At 43.5% G+C, this 17,347-nt stretch overlaps 1 protein-coding gene across 1 annotated transcript in view; it reads right to left on the reverse strand.

Moving 5' to 3' along the window:
- The window catches only part of SNCA (synuclein alpha), a 60,923-nt gene that overhangs the window by 22,585 nt on the left and 20,991 nt on the right, over positions 1-17,347 (reverse strand). The window lies entirely within an intron of this gene.

Below are 17,347 nucleotides of genomic sequence, written 5' to 3' on the forward strand. Positions count from 1 at the left end.
AACAGAGGATTTGAAAGTCAAGTGCTTCTTCTGCACACTGCTGCGATCCTGTCACATGTGTATGCACATGCTTTCCAAACCAGGCAGGCCAGCCTTTTCAAAAGCTTCTATTTTCTATTTAGGCATGAAAAAGCACTTTCCAAATTGCTGAAGTATTTACCTGTGACTCAGCCTGGCAAGAAAACATCTGACAAGAAGGTAATGAGATCTCCCCAAAATTCTGGGAGGGATTTTTTTAGACCATTTGTTTGTGGAAAAGCTTTCCACATTAGAAACATCCTTTAGAGAAGCACACTTGGCACAACTTGGGCCTACATCTTCTGTGAGCCCCAGCTTGCAAGGCTATGATCAGAAATGACGGGACTTGCAGGCCAAACCTTCTGGAGAGAGCCAGTTGAGGATGCTGCCATGTGCTTTCTCTCAGGGTCAGATTAGCTACGACATCAAACAGGGTTGAATTCCATATTTGGGATTCTTCTCTGCCTCTTATTATAAATTGAGGTGAACTGCCCAGAAAGCCTTGGCTCATGTCAGTACAGAAATGAAGCAAGTAATAATGATACCAATATTAAACAGTGAGATACATGATGTAGAAACATGATATGGATCCCGACCATGTCTGGGGAAAGTTAATTTATTTCCTATGCTGTCTTCCCACTGAAAAGCTTTCCCGTGCTGCTATTTGCTCTGAAGGCTGCTGTCTGCTACAAAAAAATTAGAAGAAGGGTGTGTTCTGTTGGGAAAATAGCAGAAGGGTCACACTCTGAAAATAAAGAGCTTGCCTCCCCCAGATCTCTCCTGCTTCTGTAATATAAAGGGGAGCCAAGCCTGGGATTCAAAGACATCCACATCACACATAGTGTAAACCTCAGTGCCAATTTCATAATGTTAGGGACATAAGATGCTTCTTTAGACTGAATCAGGCCGTATGTGCCTCTAGTCCAGTATTACTGACATTGATTGTCAGAGGCTCACCAGGGTTCCAGGCAGGAGTCTTTCCCTGCTGGCTCAACCTGGGGAATGAATCAGGTAAAGAATGTACTCTGCCACTGAGCTACATCTCAAGTCTGCACTGAAAGTAGAAGGGATGCCAAGGTCACTAAACTGTAACACCCCCTGGCAGTTGTTCTTCTGTGCTGTCAAGTAATCTCAAACATATGGTGATCCTATGAATGTCCCATCCATGACTCCTGCTCCTCTCTTCTAAATTCCAGGCTGCGGCTTCCCTTATGGAGTCAATATATATACTTCACCAACTCAGTTACTACCATTTGTCCCTTAGAAATATTTGAACAAGAGCAAAATAAAATTTCAGTGCTTCCTTAAGCAAGACTTTCCACTGCCCAGCTGTCTCTCTAGAAGATGTTTGAATGAAGCTTTTATGGTTACTGGATGCTACCTTACAAATCTATTTACCAAACTTAGGGTACAACCCTATGACCTCCCAACATCATCAGGGAGGCCAAAGGATCCTTCAGAGTCCCAGTTTTCAAGTCTTGCAACCTTGGAACTTGGACTCCAAAAGCTGATATGCTATCCTATCCTCTCACAGCCACCTGCTAGCAGCCTCTCTCCCAATATTGCAAGTGGGACTCAGAGTGGGTAGACAGGGATGTGGCAGGGGGTGGGAAGGGAAGGAAGTTAAGGTTGCAGAGTTATACCAGTTTCAATCAGTTCCTGGCCTCCTTCCCTCCCTGGTATTCTATCTAGAAGGCCAGCAATGTCTAGAGAAAATGCAGGGCATGAGCCAGACAGAGGATGCATAGAAGCTGCCAAGTTTGATCTATTTGTCATGTGGACAATGGGATTGTGCCTCACTTGCTCCTAACCCGCATTGCATTTCAGATGGACACAAATAGCTAACAGAGCTATGGAGCTCCTCCCACACTTTTCTGTCACAGAATTATGGAAATTAATGCTGAAAGCCCACTGAGAAAGAAAGTATGAATTCTACTCTAGGTACAGAACTTTCAGTTTTGTTGTGTTCTCTGCTGACAGTCAGCTGGTTTGCATGCTATTTGCTGATTCATGAAATGTGCCCAATTTTAGAATTAGGGATTGTGTCATTTGGTATACCACATCAAGTAACAGCACATCATGTAACAAGAGTACAATAATAGCCTGTCTTTTTTGCAGAATCCCTGAGCCCAAAACAGTCATTTCTTTCAAACCATGGATGTTATACATTTAGGGATAGATGAGCAATACGTTTGCTTCATGGTTTAAGGTGAATGTACCTAATTTTGCACAGTTGCAAACAAACTCAAAAATTCTCTTTGAATAGTCATCCTTATCTAAATTTTGCTATGGAGTTCTTTAATCCAAAATGTGTATTTTAGAGAAAAGTGGGCATGTAGATGCATGTATTTCTCAAAGCAACCTACCAAAATCCATTATATTAGTAAAATTGTTCACACAGATCTGTACGTTAGACAAAATTGTGAATAAAAATACAGGTACTAGGAGAAATGCCTACATAAAAAACACATGAGTTCCCTTAAGAACTTAAAAACCCACCTCAACATTTGGGATGAACCAAAATAAAAATCAGAGTTGAGTGCTGGCATCATTGAACAACAGAAGCCATGCTCATTGTTGGTTAACTGTGAACAAGTCATCGTCCACAAACTGAAAACAAACCATGGGTTCTCTCCATGTGTTCTTTGTGGTTAACCAACCATGGATTGCTGTTTCAGTTGGGTTCAGACAACATGATAAGCTATTTCAGTGGGAACCCATGGTTCAACAAACCACATTCAATCCAGACTCATTCCTTGAGTGGGCTATTGTGTTTAGCTTTAGTCCTCTTGAGAAAAGGGAAGCAAGATAGATGTGGACAATGGGATTGTGCCTTACTTGCTCTTAACCTGACAGATTCCCATTCCCAAACCAGGTTCTTTACACATCGCTGCCATGCAAAATTATCTTGCTTTATGTCCAGCCATGCACACAATACTATTTTGCTTGCACACATTTTGTGCACCTTGAAGCCTTCATATTTGGTTTGTTGGCCTAATATAAAATCTAAAGATATAAAGTGTGTAGCTTTATTCAGAGGTTTTGGTTCTTAGCTGAAGCTGCTACATCAGAGAAGGCCAAGTGTTGACCCTTGGGATAATCTTCTAAGATCATTTTCTAATTCAACAGTTTGCATTCTTAATAAATAGCCTTTTTTGTATCTGGTACTTCAGATAAGGGAAGGAAAGGGGCATTAACAGAGAAGCTAGTTTAGGTCACTTTTGTTCTTCCCACAAGCCACTGCTTTTTCAAACTACATATTCTAATCTCTTATGTCAATGTGAGGCAAGTGGTAGATCAAGGTCTACTGTAGAGTTTTGGATGTTTGCCAGCTAAGATCTCTGATTCCTCAAACAATAGCAACATTTAATCCACCCACCTGTACCTGGGCTGCAGTTATGTTGCTGAGATAAAATACTGGTGGAGGTAAACTGAGAATACTTTGTTTTATACGAAAGGACGCATGAGGAGTTTGGCTCTAGGTTTGGGTTACGATCCATTATCAGATTTTCTGCATTTTTCATTGGTTAGGGTTTTGAACTGGTGGCACAGAGAAGTTTGTTCTGTTCACCTGCCTGCATGTAAAAGAGAGAGAGAAAGAGAATCTCCCCCCGCCCCCCACCGTGGCTTTTCTCTTAGCAAAATCAAATCCCATCTTGAATCTACTATCAGCTAGAGGAGAGCGGGGAAGGGGAAGGCAAGTGCAGTGTGGGTATGTTGCTTTAACACAGACATTCAAAGGACTGCTAGTAAGAAGAAAATAATTACATAACCAGAAGCTGTGAGGGAGCGCTTTGCAGCTAGAGCTTGGCTGAAACCTGTTATTCCTATTAGTTGTCTGTTGTTAGGGTACATCACAGATAATAAATAATTATTTACCAGCCTATTAACAATCTTCTCTCACCTACTGCTCTTGACCTTTGTGGGCATCGTCTTCAGAGAGGTCAGGGCAGCAACAAAGGTAGGCACGATTGGGCACTTGCCAATGGCCCATCTCTTGGTAGTGGCCCAGTGGCAAGAGCCCCCTGGAGTTGTTCCTCCTCTTCACCATTGCACCTGTTTGCTCATCTGCCTCCAACTCCAGCCCAGACAGCAGCAATGGTGAGAAGTGGCAGCAGGAGATGCCTCCGCTGACTTGCTCCGTGACTCTGCCTGTCAGGCAATTCCCTGGTATCTCCAGGATAAGGCAGGACAGTTACTGGCGACAGGGGCGCGGAGGTGGAAGGCTCACTGGGCAAAGGGGACTATGGAGCATCTTGCTTAAGGGTCCTCAAAGAAGGGTGTTGTAAGTGCTCACTTGCCCTTTGACAAAAAAGAGGAAACGCACCGCCCAGAAAAGACCAAAGACGACATTGCACATGCCAATTTATATTTGGAGGTGAACATTTGAAAATGACTGGCAGAAATGGAAAGACTGGGCTAATACACAGAATTCTTTGACCACATGTCCTTTGTACCCATCCATTCAGACTGCTATCTGGACCCCTAACTGGTCACAGACAATGTCAAGGGCCCTGCGGCTCTCACTTCTTAAGAACCTTTCAACCAGGTGTTAAATCAGCCTTTCCAGTAGAGGACTGTCTTCTGACAGTCCTTAAAATAGAGAACTGGTCATAAATAGACCCCCCCCCCCAACATCAAGCTCAGCCATTAGTCACGAGCTGCAGCTGTCCCGGCTTCTCACTGACAAAGTCTGCTGCAACCTCTCCACTGCTCACTTATCTCCTACTCAATCCTTGCAAATGGGAAAGTGTTTCTTCAGATCGCACAGCCCAATAATTACTTATCTGCTTAGTCACTAAGGAGGAACAGTCTGCCCAATTGTTTAGGTCTCTCCGCAAGCATGCTATTATCTCTTTCAGTGGGATGCTCTGATAAAAAGAGAGGGGAGGGGCACTACGTGGATCTCATGCATTCTGGATTTGTTCTGAAACTGCATTGCATCTTCATTTTACTTGACAAATTTGGCAGACAATATTCCTGTGATGTATACCAGTAAGCATTAAAGGTGAGATTATTTTGGCCTTGGTAGGGGTGGGAGGACATTGTCCTATTTTCAAGCTGTATCTTTGGAGATAGGAATTTTTATGAATCGGAATGAATTTCAAGATGGTGTTCTTACTAAAAATGCTAAGATCTTGAAGTGCAACCATCAATTTCAGATCTCGAACATTCTTGAATTTGTGAATGCATATTAAAGAAATGGGCTTCTGACTTTCAGACTCCCCTTGGGTTTATTAAACCATGCCAGGAACCTGTCAAGCTGCATCCTGTTGATAAAATGAATTTTGTCTGTGAGCAAAATTCCACACGGACGTCTGAGAACAACTTGCTCACAGATAAGATGCAAATCTCTGAAGCTGGTTATATCTCTGCAGCAGGGGGCACCCTTTCAAGCAAGTTTGTAATCCTATTCTTGGAGTAAGCCCCATGAGAGCCAGTGGGACCTACTTCAGAGTAAACCTATATAGGATTGCCCTGAAAATAGAAGGAATGGTGATTTGATCACTGAAATAAAGCTGTTTGCCTACACCAGGTCATCTCTGCCCCCAGATTAAAATGGAAATGGACAAGTACCTCTCCCCCATGAGTGGAAGTGGCTCCTCCTCACACACAGTGATCTTGGGATCCTACATGGAGTAACCTATGAGCATTTTAGGTAGTGGGACAGAAGAGGTACAATAAAAGATATTCTTTGTAAGAGGGGAAAACAAAATGTACTGGACATGCAGGGATGTGCAGTAGCCTACAATACCAAGAGTGCCTCCAGATTAAAATACCTTTCTCTCCAAATTTATAGTTAAGCTCACCTGGGAGGAACACACTGCTCCAACTGACAGTTCTGTCAGGGTACAAGTTTCTCTGTCAGGGTACAAGTTTCATGCATCATCCAGAGAATCAAGGGGCACAGAGAGACCGTGCCCCCCACTTCTAAGAGGGACATAATACCAAGGGGCAGAATCAGCCAAGCCAGGAAAGGAACGGCTATGCTCTGATAGCCTTTGATTTCCTGCTGAAGAGAGTGATGAAAATATTGTAAGTACAAGAAAAAATACATTCCACCTGAGAGATATTTTTGAAATGCTCTTTTCTGCAGGTAAACAGGGGTTGGACCTGATGGTCCCCTGGCTCCTTCCAACTCTATTAGTCTATGGTTTTAAAAGCAGCACCTGCTTTGGTCACATGTACTCACTTCCCATTTGAAAGACCTGTGAAAGAAAGCCTTTCTCTTGAAGTGAACAAGAGAAAGGCTGTACCTTTTGCATGGTAGCCATACTGTCCTCTCAATGATACCAAAGAAGTGGTCCTGCTCAGTTCATTGGCTGAAAAGGTTTCCTCGCCCATGCCAGATAAGGAACTGTGGAGCCCTTGACAGTAAATCGTACAATGCAGCATTGAGAACTCTCTCCGCTCCTGCATGCTAACAGGACCCTGCACGAACAAAGAGGACATTTAAGCTGACCCTTCCATTGGCCTTTTGGTAACTCTGCAGTAATTAAGTATGGAATGTCATTTTGCATGGGAGTTATGTTAGTTATTCATAGCTTTCAAGTGTGTAGGATGTATAATTGGATTTAATCGCTGACATACTATTTCTTACTGACATTGTGTGGTAAATTGGCCTTGTAAGAAACCGCAATGGAAAGAGGAAAAAAAGCACCCCTTCCTCTTTGAAAGGTGTGATGAACAAACTTCAGGTTTGTGGGATCTATTTTTTAAATTGAGCGTGGAAGTCCACCTGCCGGAAGCTGGTGCAAACGACATACACTTAGTACAACATGATTCTGAATCCTGGAATTCGCTTTGACCCTCGGAACAGAAGAGAAATCGCAGCTTTTTGACTTGAAAATGTCCTCCTCAAGCTTTCTTCATCTCTGCAGTATAATTTAAGTTGGGGAAATTTTGTTGCTGCTATTTGTAAATCAATGGAAGTCAGAAATCCTGGTCAATCTACTGTAAATCACCCAGAGAACCACCAAGAGATTTAAATCGAGCTGTTGCCTACCCCTATTTTGGAGAATGTGGTTCATTTTGGAACATAAGATATGCCTTATGTTGGGTCCATCTTGTGTTCTGTTTAAAGGTGTATCACCGGTGTCTTTCCTAGTGCCTGCTCCTTTGGATCCTTTTAAGTGAAGATACAAAGGAATGAATCCGGGCCCTACTTCTTGCAAAACATTTATTTGTCTACTCTGTCAGGCCCCCTTCCTGTCTAGAAAACTGGATGTTTTTATTGATTACATTTATATCCCACTTTTCTTCCAAAGAGTGCAAGGTGGTGTGCACATGGCAAAACTTAAGACCATTAAGGCTCTCTGAAACACATTCTAATTAATTTCTATATCAAATTGTGAACTCTTTTTCATTTTTGCATGGCAATTTGTATGTATTGTATACACTTTCCCAAATGCAGGCAATCTATTCCGCACACTTTTGAATTGCGTGCCATTTTCTCCTTTCAAAGAAAGCACATTGCTGCCCATTTCTCCAAAGTACATGGTTTTTCAGGCACATCTTCAAATGTATGCAAGCTTTCCCTTGCCGTGTGTTGCAAGCTGGGAAAGCATGGGTTTCATCTGCAATTTGTGTTCAGGGCTACATTCAGGTGTGAGCTGGGTATATCCTGTTCAGAACCAAACTGAAATGGAATTCCTTCTCTGCCCACCCACCCAATCCACACCGCAACCATCTATCATGTGACATTACTGACTCCAAAGTCTTCCCATCAGGTTACCATTGCAGATAGTAATGAAGCATCTTGTATTTCTCACCCTGAGGAATTAAGTGCTAATTCCTCCACCCACTCGCTTTCCCCAGATGCATTAGCTTGGCCACTTCAAAAGCCCCCTAATGCAGGCAAGCACCAACTGTCTGTCTGCTTCACGAAAGCAGCCAGTCCTTAATATGTGAGAAGAGCTACATAGTCTCCATTGTGACAAATACCATTTTTCTGTCTTTGGGGAGAAACCAGAACAGAGGCAATGAGGATGTGACAGACCATTTGTGCCAAACGTGTCTGCTCATTTGTGCATCATTAGACAATTCCAGGGGTACACAGAATACCACGATTCCCCTCGTTATAGATTTTCCTAAAAGACTAGCATGTGATCACCATTCGTTTTGATGGTTTGGAAGCAAAAGTTCCTTCCTACTTTTTCTGAATAGCAAAATGTACTGAGCGATGTCTGTGGATCTGTCTTTGGAGGGAGGGCATCCTTTGGACTGTGGAATACTTTAAGGGAAGTAGAAGGGAGAATTGGAAGGCGTATGAGATGACAACTGGGGTGCTGGTGGGAAATTGGTCAGAGGAGAGGGATGGGGGAGGAGGGTGAGCTGATCAGCTGAGCAGGATTGGGTTCAGGAGATTCCAGAATCTGGGCCTGTGCAACCAAGACTCCAGCTTCCCGGGAATTCATTTCATTCTTCCCCAAGGAAACACTCTGTTTTTAATCTTGTGTGATTGTCAGTGAAATCTACACATTTACCCAAAGAGATACTCCACATGCAAATAACTCTCTTCAAGCCAAGGGCTTAATTTTGGTTTAAAGGAATTCTCGCAGTGGGGGAGTTCCAGCAGTGGGTAGGGCCAAAGGCAAAGGGATGGGATCAAATATTTTTAAAAATCAGCGTTTGGTTCATTAAACCTCCTGCTGCCAGCAGCTAAGCAGTAGGAGTATTTCAACCTTTTTAGGCTGGGGGAAAACTGTAACAAAGCTGCGAAAGCACCCAACAACCCGGGATTGGGGGAAAGCAGAAAGGAGCATGGTCATCTTAGGAACTGTAGAGAGCTGTACGGGATCCCTGAAGGCTGGCCACCCCACTCCTGTTAGCTCAGTATGACCATAAAATGATATTAGTTATGAGCTTTCCTGAATATGTATTTGCAGGAAATGCAAAAAGCAACACATCCCGCATTTTGCATTTCCTGCAAAATGTAGCATATTTTACAACATATGCTATCCAGGCAACCTACATATGATGATGATATCTTGATATTAGTAGTAGGGTTGGAGGTTTAAAGGAGCAACCCTATGGACAGCATCTGAGGAGCTATTGGGTTTTGTAAATTCCCAGAACAGATGTTGGAGACAGAACTCAAATCCCACATCCCTGCACAACCAGAGCAGAAAGGACTGGAGCAGCTGCTTTCCAAGGCCAGGAAAACCATCCTGAAGACAGTGAGGAAGGGGACTTTTGAAGGGCAGGGAAGAAATTGACCAGAGAGGTTAGCTTGTTAGTTATCTCTAGCCTTTTCCCTCCTACCCCAGGTGTCATCACTAGAAACTGTGGTACAGTGGTCAAGAGCATGGGGCTGGGACTCAGGCGATCTGGGTTCTAGTCCCTGCTTGATCATGCAACCAACTGGGTGGCTTTGGGCCAGCCATGGACTATCAGACCAACCTACCTCACAGGGTTGTTGTGAGGATAAGAAGGAGAGGAGGAGGAAAATTATGTAATCTGCCTTGAGTCCCTGGGAAGGGAAAAAGGTGGGATGTAAATATAAAAAATCAAAATAAAAATATGTGTAAATGACCATCTCATGAAATGCATGGTGGGAGGAGCAGGAAGGTGTAGATTCTCTCTGTCATTCTTCCTGCTCTGGAGAGGAGGCTTAGCAGCCTCTGAGTTTGGGGGTTTACAGCCCTCACCTTAAAAGAGCAGCCAAAGAGGGTGAAAAAAATTATATATGTATATTGATAGATTCTAATCATACACTGCTGTCAGTAGCAGGGTTAGAGGTTGAAATCCATTTGATCAACCATCAGCAAACGCCTTAGTGAATTAATAAAGGGAAGGCCCATTTAAACAGTGAGTGAGGAGGCAGCAAATAAAGAGCCCATGGAAGAAATGAAATTTGTTTTTGTATTTTCTTGAGTTTTCTCCTTGCTGCCTTTTTCATTTTTCCAATGGAAAAATTGAAACTTTTGGTTGAACCCAGGGGAAAAAGACTCCTATGAAATATTTTCTCATTTGGAGAGAGTAAAACACTGTACTCGTTTGGAGTGACTAAAGTACTTTTCATGAGAAGAACCCAAGGTGAGGTCTAAAAGGACGGTGGTGAAGTTGCATTGCATGAGCAAGCCCCACCCACAACATCTGTGTCTTAGCTACTCAGTCCACAAAGTTACTGTGTTGAGCTAGGAGGTCTGAAACCTCCTTTATCGCGTGGACAATTTTATCACAATTACGTGAGAGAAGCGCCCTTCAGGGATGGAGTGGGCAGAAACGAGGGCTTTCAGGACAGCTCTTGCAGGCATTGCATGCCCTCACTAAACTCCCACTCACTGAAGGTGCTTCCACCTGAGAATCAGGTATGTCCATCACCCCAGACCGCATCCCACCCTATTCATCAGGGTCTCCTTATCCTCTGCGCAGCATTTTGGGAGACCGGAAGGACTGCCATGACAAGCTGAGGGTGGGAAGGCCAGTTGCATAAGCCTCTGCCCCCCACATGTGCAACATGTTTGTTCAAATGCTGGCACAGACACACCGAACAGCCATGACTTTCTCATAGGGAAGTCATGACCTCTTTTCTGCCCCAGAAAATGGTGGCACAGCATTTGTTACGGAAGCAAAAACTTTCACATTTTGAATATGAATGATCTCTTGTGTGATATCAGCATGCCATGACAAGACATAATGAAAAAGGAAGTTGGCCATTTCTTTAGAAAATGACTGTATAATCCTGAAAATCAAAATTACTCAGTTGAGACTTGAAAGTGAAACATGCATGATTTTCATTTCCTCCTTCCCCATTCATCTAAAATGGCTTTAACTCAGGCACATTGCTGGGAAATGCTGCCTGCTGCTTGAATGTGGGCATACCAGCTTTCCCCAGTCCAGTGCCCTCCAAATAGGTTGGTTGCTCTGCAGCCGAGGGCCCTGCCGTCCGCTGTGGGGTGTGGACCGCTGGATTGCACCAGGAGAGCTGGGGAGAGCTGCACTGCACCAGGCCAAGTGTCTGAGAGCATGTTCGCCCGTCTCTTTAAAACTAAACAGATTGCTGGAATCATATTGGCTCTGGTCCTAGTCAGGCATGGGGGCTGGGGTTGCTCAGTGCATGAAAACATTGGTGGCTTAAGCGTAGAGCTAATCCATCTCTATTGGGAGACAGCAGTGAAACGGGAGGCACCAAAGTGAATACTGAGCCAAGTCTGTACTACATGGTTGTTGATTGAAATGTCACCCACTTGAGGCACAGCCAGGGGGTTAACAGTCCAGAAGACAACCTATACTTGCATGGTGTTGACTTGGCCTTCTCACTTCCATATCCTCCCAGAGAGGACAGGTGGGGGGGGGGGTAGAGTTCTCCCACTATTGCCATGTTGTGGATGCTACTGAATTTAATTGCTTATCACTGGGATAGTCACCACTACTGCTAGATTGTCGCTTAGGTCCAGTTCACACACAGGATAGATTTTAGGGCAGCCCTTCTTGTGATGGGCCAGCATCCTTTTCTATCGATGGTTGCTATTGCTCTTCCCTCCACAATCATGATGACTAGAAACATACTTTCTTGCAAATGTAACACAGCAGAGATTCATGGAACGTTAATTTCCCTTATCAAACCTGGGCTCAAGAATTGTTTTAAAGAAAGGAGCATGATCAGGTACTTGGTCCTATTTTGACTTTTAAAACTTATTATTTTATAGCCCTGTATCATTATCATCTTGATGGCTAGAAGGCATATGCTCTAGCCAGATATATTGAACATCGCAGTTAATTGGTAGCTTACAGCTGAGGATGAATAATACTATTTAAAGGGCACAGATATTCTGTATTCTTGAGTAATCAAGCTAATAGGCTCATGTATCTTTAAATGTCATTAGTACAAGATACACATTTTAATGGCATTTGAGGAAATGGCATAAAAGACTATCACAATATAGCTTCCTGGCATTGCCTGGTTCCAGTAATCCATTCTCCTGGGTTTGCTTCATGGGCTTTGGCACATAAAGAATGACACTTCTGTAATGGATCCATTCCAACCATTAAGCAAAACACCAGCCAAATATAAAAAAGGGAAGGAACACAGAGAGGAGGAGTTCTTCACATCCTCTAGAAAGTCTCCAGACCTATCCAAAGAGAAATCTAGCATGGTGCTTGAGATAACACAACAGCACAAATTTGGACATTGTTTGGTGGAGCCTGAAGGAGAAAAAGAAGAGGGAGGAGGAGCAAGAGGGGACTTCTGAGAAAAACCTATAACAAAGCAACTGCTAATGGGCTGTACATGGAAAGTTGGAAGGCGGCCACCGACATCACAGTTACAGCAATTACTCTTCCCAGCAGGGCGTCTGGGCAGGAAATAAAAAGCTTTCTTCAGAAAGCTCTGACATATTTCACTGTATTTATTTAAGGCATAGTCCTGGATACGTTTGGGCAGAAATAAATGCTACAGTGCCCAGTGTTCCCCAGCCTTTCTTTAAACTGGGCTTGGGCTGGACAGCCTTTCAAATGGAAGGCTGGCTTCTGCAAAGCAGAAGCATCACTGTATTCTGATATTGGTGTTACAGCAACACGAACATGGTTACCAGAAAGCTACGCCTGAAGGATGAATAAAACAGCCTATCTGATTGATATCTGGTGCCCACAAGTAATAAAAATACAGCAGCTCTTATCTTAATAGCTCTTTACCCAGTTCCTCAGTGATTTGTTACTTGTGAGTTGTAATGTCTGAAAACTGCATTATAAATGCACAGTAAAGTGCCATCTCTTTTACCCTTTAATCTATATGTGCTTAAAAAGAAAGTGCAGAAAATGCACAACAGTATCTTTAGAAAGAAACAGCTCTTTAAAAAAAGAGACAGAAAATGCAATTTACTAAGTGCTTTCCTAGAAGGAAAGAGTGATTTGGAGAATTCCAAAGCTCTTGCTGTTTCATCTGGTTTTATCTTTAAACTGGACTTGGGCTGGACAGCCCTTCAAACAGAAGACAACCGTAAAGTAGGACGCATGACCACTCCAGAAGTTGTTTGTCAGTTGGTGATCTCAGAGAACATCATTTGTCCGGAAGATAAGTAGCGCAAAAATCTTCACAGAGAACTCCAACAACTTGAAAAGCTTGTGTGGGAGGTGGAAAGGAAAAGTGCTAAATATGCATTTGGTCCTGTGAATGCTGTTCGCACAACTTGCCCTAAAAAATATGCTAATGTATTGAATACAGTGCTGAGTATAGGTTTAAATAGGGGTGTCTCACCAAGGCCTCCATTTAGGAACAACTGAGCTTTGAGGGGGCCCTTAGCTTAACATGCAGGAAGATATTTTTTGTTGTCCTCCATAGTTCAGCTCAGCTGAATGGTCGACCATTCTGAAAAAAGAGGGATTCCTAATTGAAGGAAGATGCACTGTAAGTTATCGCTTGAGAGATAATGGGTCCTTGGCCCTTCCTTCTTGGCCTTAAGTTACATCTAAGAGTTACACCTTAAGAGAAAGACCTTCCTTTGCTCCTTCTCCATGGTTCAGATGAGTTGACTGGCAGACCACTCAGATAATGAGTGAATATTAGTGGACAGGAAGCTCGACCACAAAAGTCCAGCCTGTCCTGGGTCTGAACTGTGCATAGGAGTGACTGATTCTTCCTGTTACCAGTAGAACTCAAGGCCTATTCATTGATTTGGGATCAAGGTGGTAAGGGACTCACAGGAATGAGTGGACTTGCCCTGTGCCCTAGATGCCAAAGCACATAATCAGCATCTGTTGAGAGGGCTGGTACAGGCATACAGATATACAGTATTGCTGCATTAGCAGGAATAACTGCTCGCTTCATGGGAATGTAATGCAACCGGAAACTACCAGAAACTAACACTTCTGGAATGAGACCAGTTAACAGAGGTTGCAGAAGGAGCCATGCAGACCTGGGTCATTTTGGAAGCAGTAGCTTGGGGTAGTTTCTTGGGTGGTGCTAGTGAACGCTTCTTTTCACATGGCGCCAACTGCCATGTCTGCTAATGCCATGTATTTAGAGCTGGTGGATTATCAGGACTGGATAGTCCCTGGAGAGCTTGATGCTGCACATGAATCCTACAGGAGACTCATGAATTGGCATCTTAGGGTGGAGCTAACATGCTCTTTCTCCTCCAGGGCTATTTGTACTGGACACCTTAATAGGGTTCCAGCTCAGCAGAATATTGATTGCTAATCCTAAATACCCTTGGGAAGTTACCTTTCTCCTAGCTTCCATCTGGAGAGTTGACTACCTTTCCCTTTCTGCTGAAATAGTTCCCTCTTGCCAGTGTTACAAACAGCATAAAAACTCTCAAAAGAATTAGTTTTTTTTGAAGAGGTGGTTGAAAGTATACATTATGCACTACTTTATTCTTGACATTTGATCGGTTCCAATGTATCACTCTTAATTAGATAGTCAAAATGTGTGCCTGCTGGCAAGGTCTACTCTTTTTTGCCATGCTTCAAAAACACTCTGTTATTTAACTTAGCTCTTTTATTGTGCTTCTAAGAACCAGTCATAAGGGGATACCAACTCTCTGATTATATAAGAGTATAAAAACCCACCTGTAATGTTCAATCATACTCAGGCATCACAAAAAACGGAATCCTGAGTGTAGCCAGACTAGGGATGGGACAGGACTGTGCTGGAAAAAGCAGACTTCTTTCTCGGGACCAAAACAGACCTTACATGAAATCTGTCTGGCAGCAATGCCCTTTTATCATCTTGACTATAGGCTTGGAATGCCGGCCCAGTTCTTAAAGGTCCCCTAATTACTCATGCTAGGATTAATGTCACCACACTGGGTGCTGGTGTCACTTTCCCTTTACTTTCTCCTTTACTTTCTCCCACATAAGGGAATGATTGTCATACACTTCCACAGGCAGAAGTCGAACACCCTGGGTTCTACTCAGTACCATCTCTGTGCAAGCTGGAAGCACTTCTATGTTTTGCTGATCCTCTCCTTACCTGCCACCCTTCCAGCCACAGAAGGTCATGTTCTCCAACCTTCAAGAGCATCTTTGGGAGAGGGAATGGGAGCTGCAGTGAATGAGTGGGTGGGGAGACCTGCAAAAATGGGGCATCCAATCATGTGTGAGCAGAAGTGCTTTCTGTCAGGGAAAAGCCACAACTGGATGCAGACCATTTCTTTTGGTGGGGCTCTCATGGTCTAGGGAAAACCTGGCCTCAGTCCCTCACACTAGGTGGACACAAGGGCATGGGGACCACAACAAATGTCCTGCACAGATGCCATGATGGCAGTACTCCTGCTTATTATTTCCTCTGAAGAGCCTTAGCATTGTTCATGATCTCCTGCCTCTCAATTTTATCCTTATAACAACCTGGTGAAGAAAGCTAGAATGAGAGTCGGCAGTTGGCCCCAAATCACCCTGTGAGCCCCATGGCTGAGCTGGGACTTGAATCCAGGTCTCCGCACTCTTGAACCCCAGTCTTCTGGTCTGGCACTATAACCACTCCATTGCACTGGCCTGCTCCTGCTTGCTGCCCAGTGGCTGGTTCTGCTTGAAGGGCTGAACTGGGAGCTTCCCTTTATTTGCTCCAAGGACTGAGGATAGCAAAGTCACATTAAAGGGCCAAGGAATTTCCAGAACCCACCTGATCCAGAAGCCTATTGTGTCTCAGACATTATGCAACCAGCGCTCAGTTCTGAGTCAAGCTACACAATACACGCCAGCCTCCTCAATGGTAATTCTAGCACTTTTCCAATGTTATTGGATGGATGTACCACGAGTTTAAAGGCATGGCAATGCAGGTCCTCCTCCTTCATTTGACTGAACATCACGAAAGGTGTCTCATGGTTGAATCGCCTTTCCAATGGCTGCCCTTTAGACCTGTTGAAGCAGGGAATCTTCTCTCTGCCGGGAAATGTATTCAGTCCCTCTTCTGCTTTTCCAGGTCCCCTTCCCTCATCTGCTCTCTGCAGGCACTCTTTTGATATTAGAGGCTGTTCTGATCTCCTTTTAAAAATTATGCCTGGAGAGCTTTGGATGATAAAAAGAGCATCCACTGGGATCTAGTAAATGACCAAAGAATTAAGCTATTATGACATATGAGTGCAAAAGCTGTTAGAAATGGATGCATTTATCTTGCATCATTGACTCACATCATAAATTTATCCTGACGTGGGTTGAACAAGTATTTAATGGAAGATTAGTATAATCTTTAAATAGGCTGTGCTTTAAATGATAATGAATCAATGATTCTGAAAAAGTGGTAGAAGCTGAATTTGATTTTATATGTGATAAAATATTTTTATTTTATTTTCCCAGTATATCATATATAAAATTAAGGGCTATAATTTAAATAGAAGTGCAACCTATCTCACCCTGGTGAAGAGAACAGGGCCTGCCTGCTCAGTCCGGGTGTTGCTGTTGATGGGCAATTTAAGGCCCCTGATCTCCTGTTCTAGGGTTCTTAATGTTTAAACTGGATTTGTTCATATGGCCATTCAAATAAATCAGGGGTGCAGAACCTCAAGCCTGGGGCCATCTAGCTTTTGTCTGGCAGCCCTTTCCTTTGGCGGTACCCCCTTGTCTCAACCACCCTTCAGTTCATGGTTTCCCAGCTTTTGTACATGTTACCCTACTTTCTAAAAGGCTTAGTAACTGCAAGTAAGTGCTCTAAGATAAAATATGTTGGTGTTTTGAGGCCCATCCCTTTCAGCCCCACCCATGACTGGAATATGACACCCAAGAACTAATCTGAAGCTGATCTTGGTCTGAATTGGAATTTGGCCCTCAGGCTGAGAGAGGTCCATCACCCCTGAAGCAGAGAATGCCTTTGCACAGAAGGTTGTCCTCTGTAATGCAGGGGAGACAGCCCCGCTAGTTGTCTTCCCATACCTTTGCTACACCATCATGAGCGTGCTTGTCAGAGAGCTACTTGCAAAGGATGGATAGAACTTGCCTTCCAGCAGTTGACAGAGAGGAATGCCCACAAGTTATAAAAATATAACAGCTTCCTCCTGAACAGCTTTTCACCCAATTCCCTGATGGTTCGTTCTTGTGAGTTACAAATGTTTGAAAAAGGCATTCCACAAAGACACCAAACCGAGTGTACATTAACCACCACTTGCTTTATGCTTTAATCAATAACCAAAATCCTTTAATTCTCCTTTAACCAATAGCCAAAACCCATGACTAGTGCAAATGTGGAAAGAACACTTCCACCATTTCTCTAAGGAGAAGCAACGTCCAATAAACTTCTTTCAAAATAAGACAACATTGAGATAGAATGTGCTGTTTACTAAGTGCTGCACTAGAAGCCACAAGCAATTCAGAGGGAATTTCTATCCCTCTATCCTCATCCTCGCCACATAAGGGAAAGGACGGTAGCTCAGAGGGAGAAACTTGTGGTTTG

Source organism: Varanus komodoensis, unplaced genomic scaffold, assembly GCF_004798865.1.
Source record: "Varanus komodoensis strain SLA01 unplaced genomic scaffold, ASM479886v1 scaffold2, whole genome shotgun sequence".
NCBI classification, from domain to species: domain Eukaryota; kingdom Metazoa; phylum Chordata; class Lepidosauria; order Squamata; family Varanidae; genus Varanus; species Varanus komodoensis.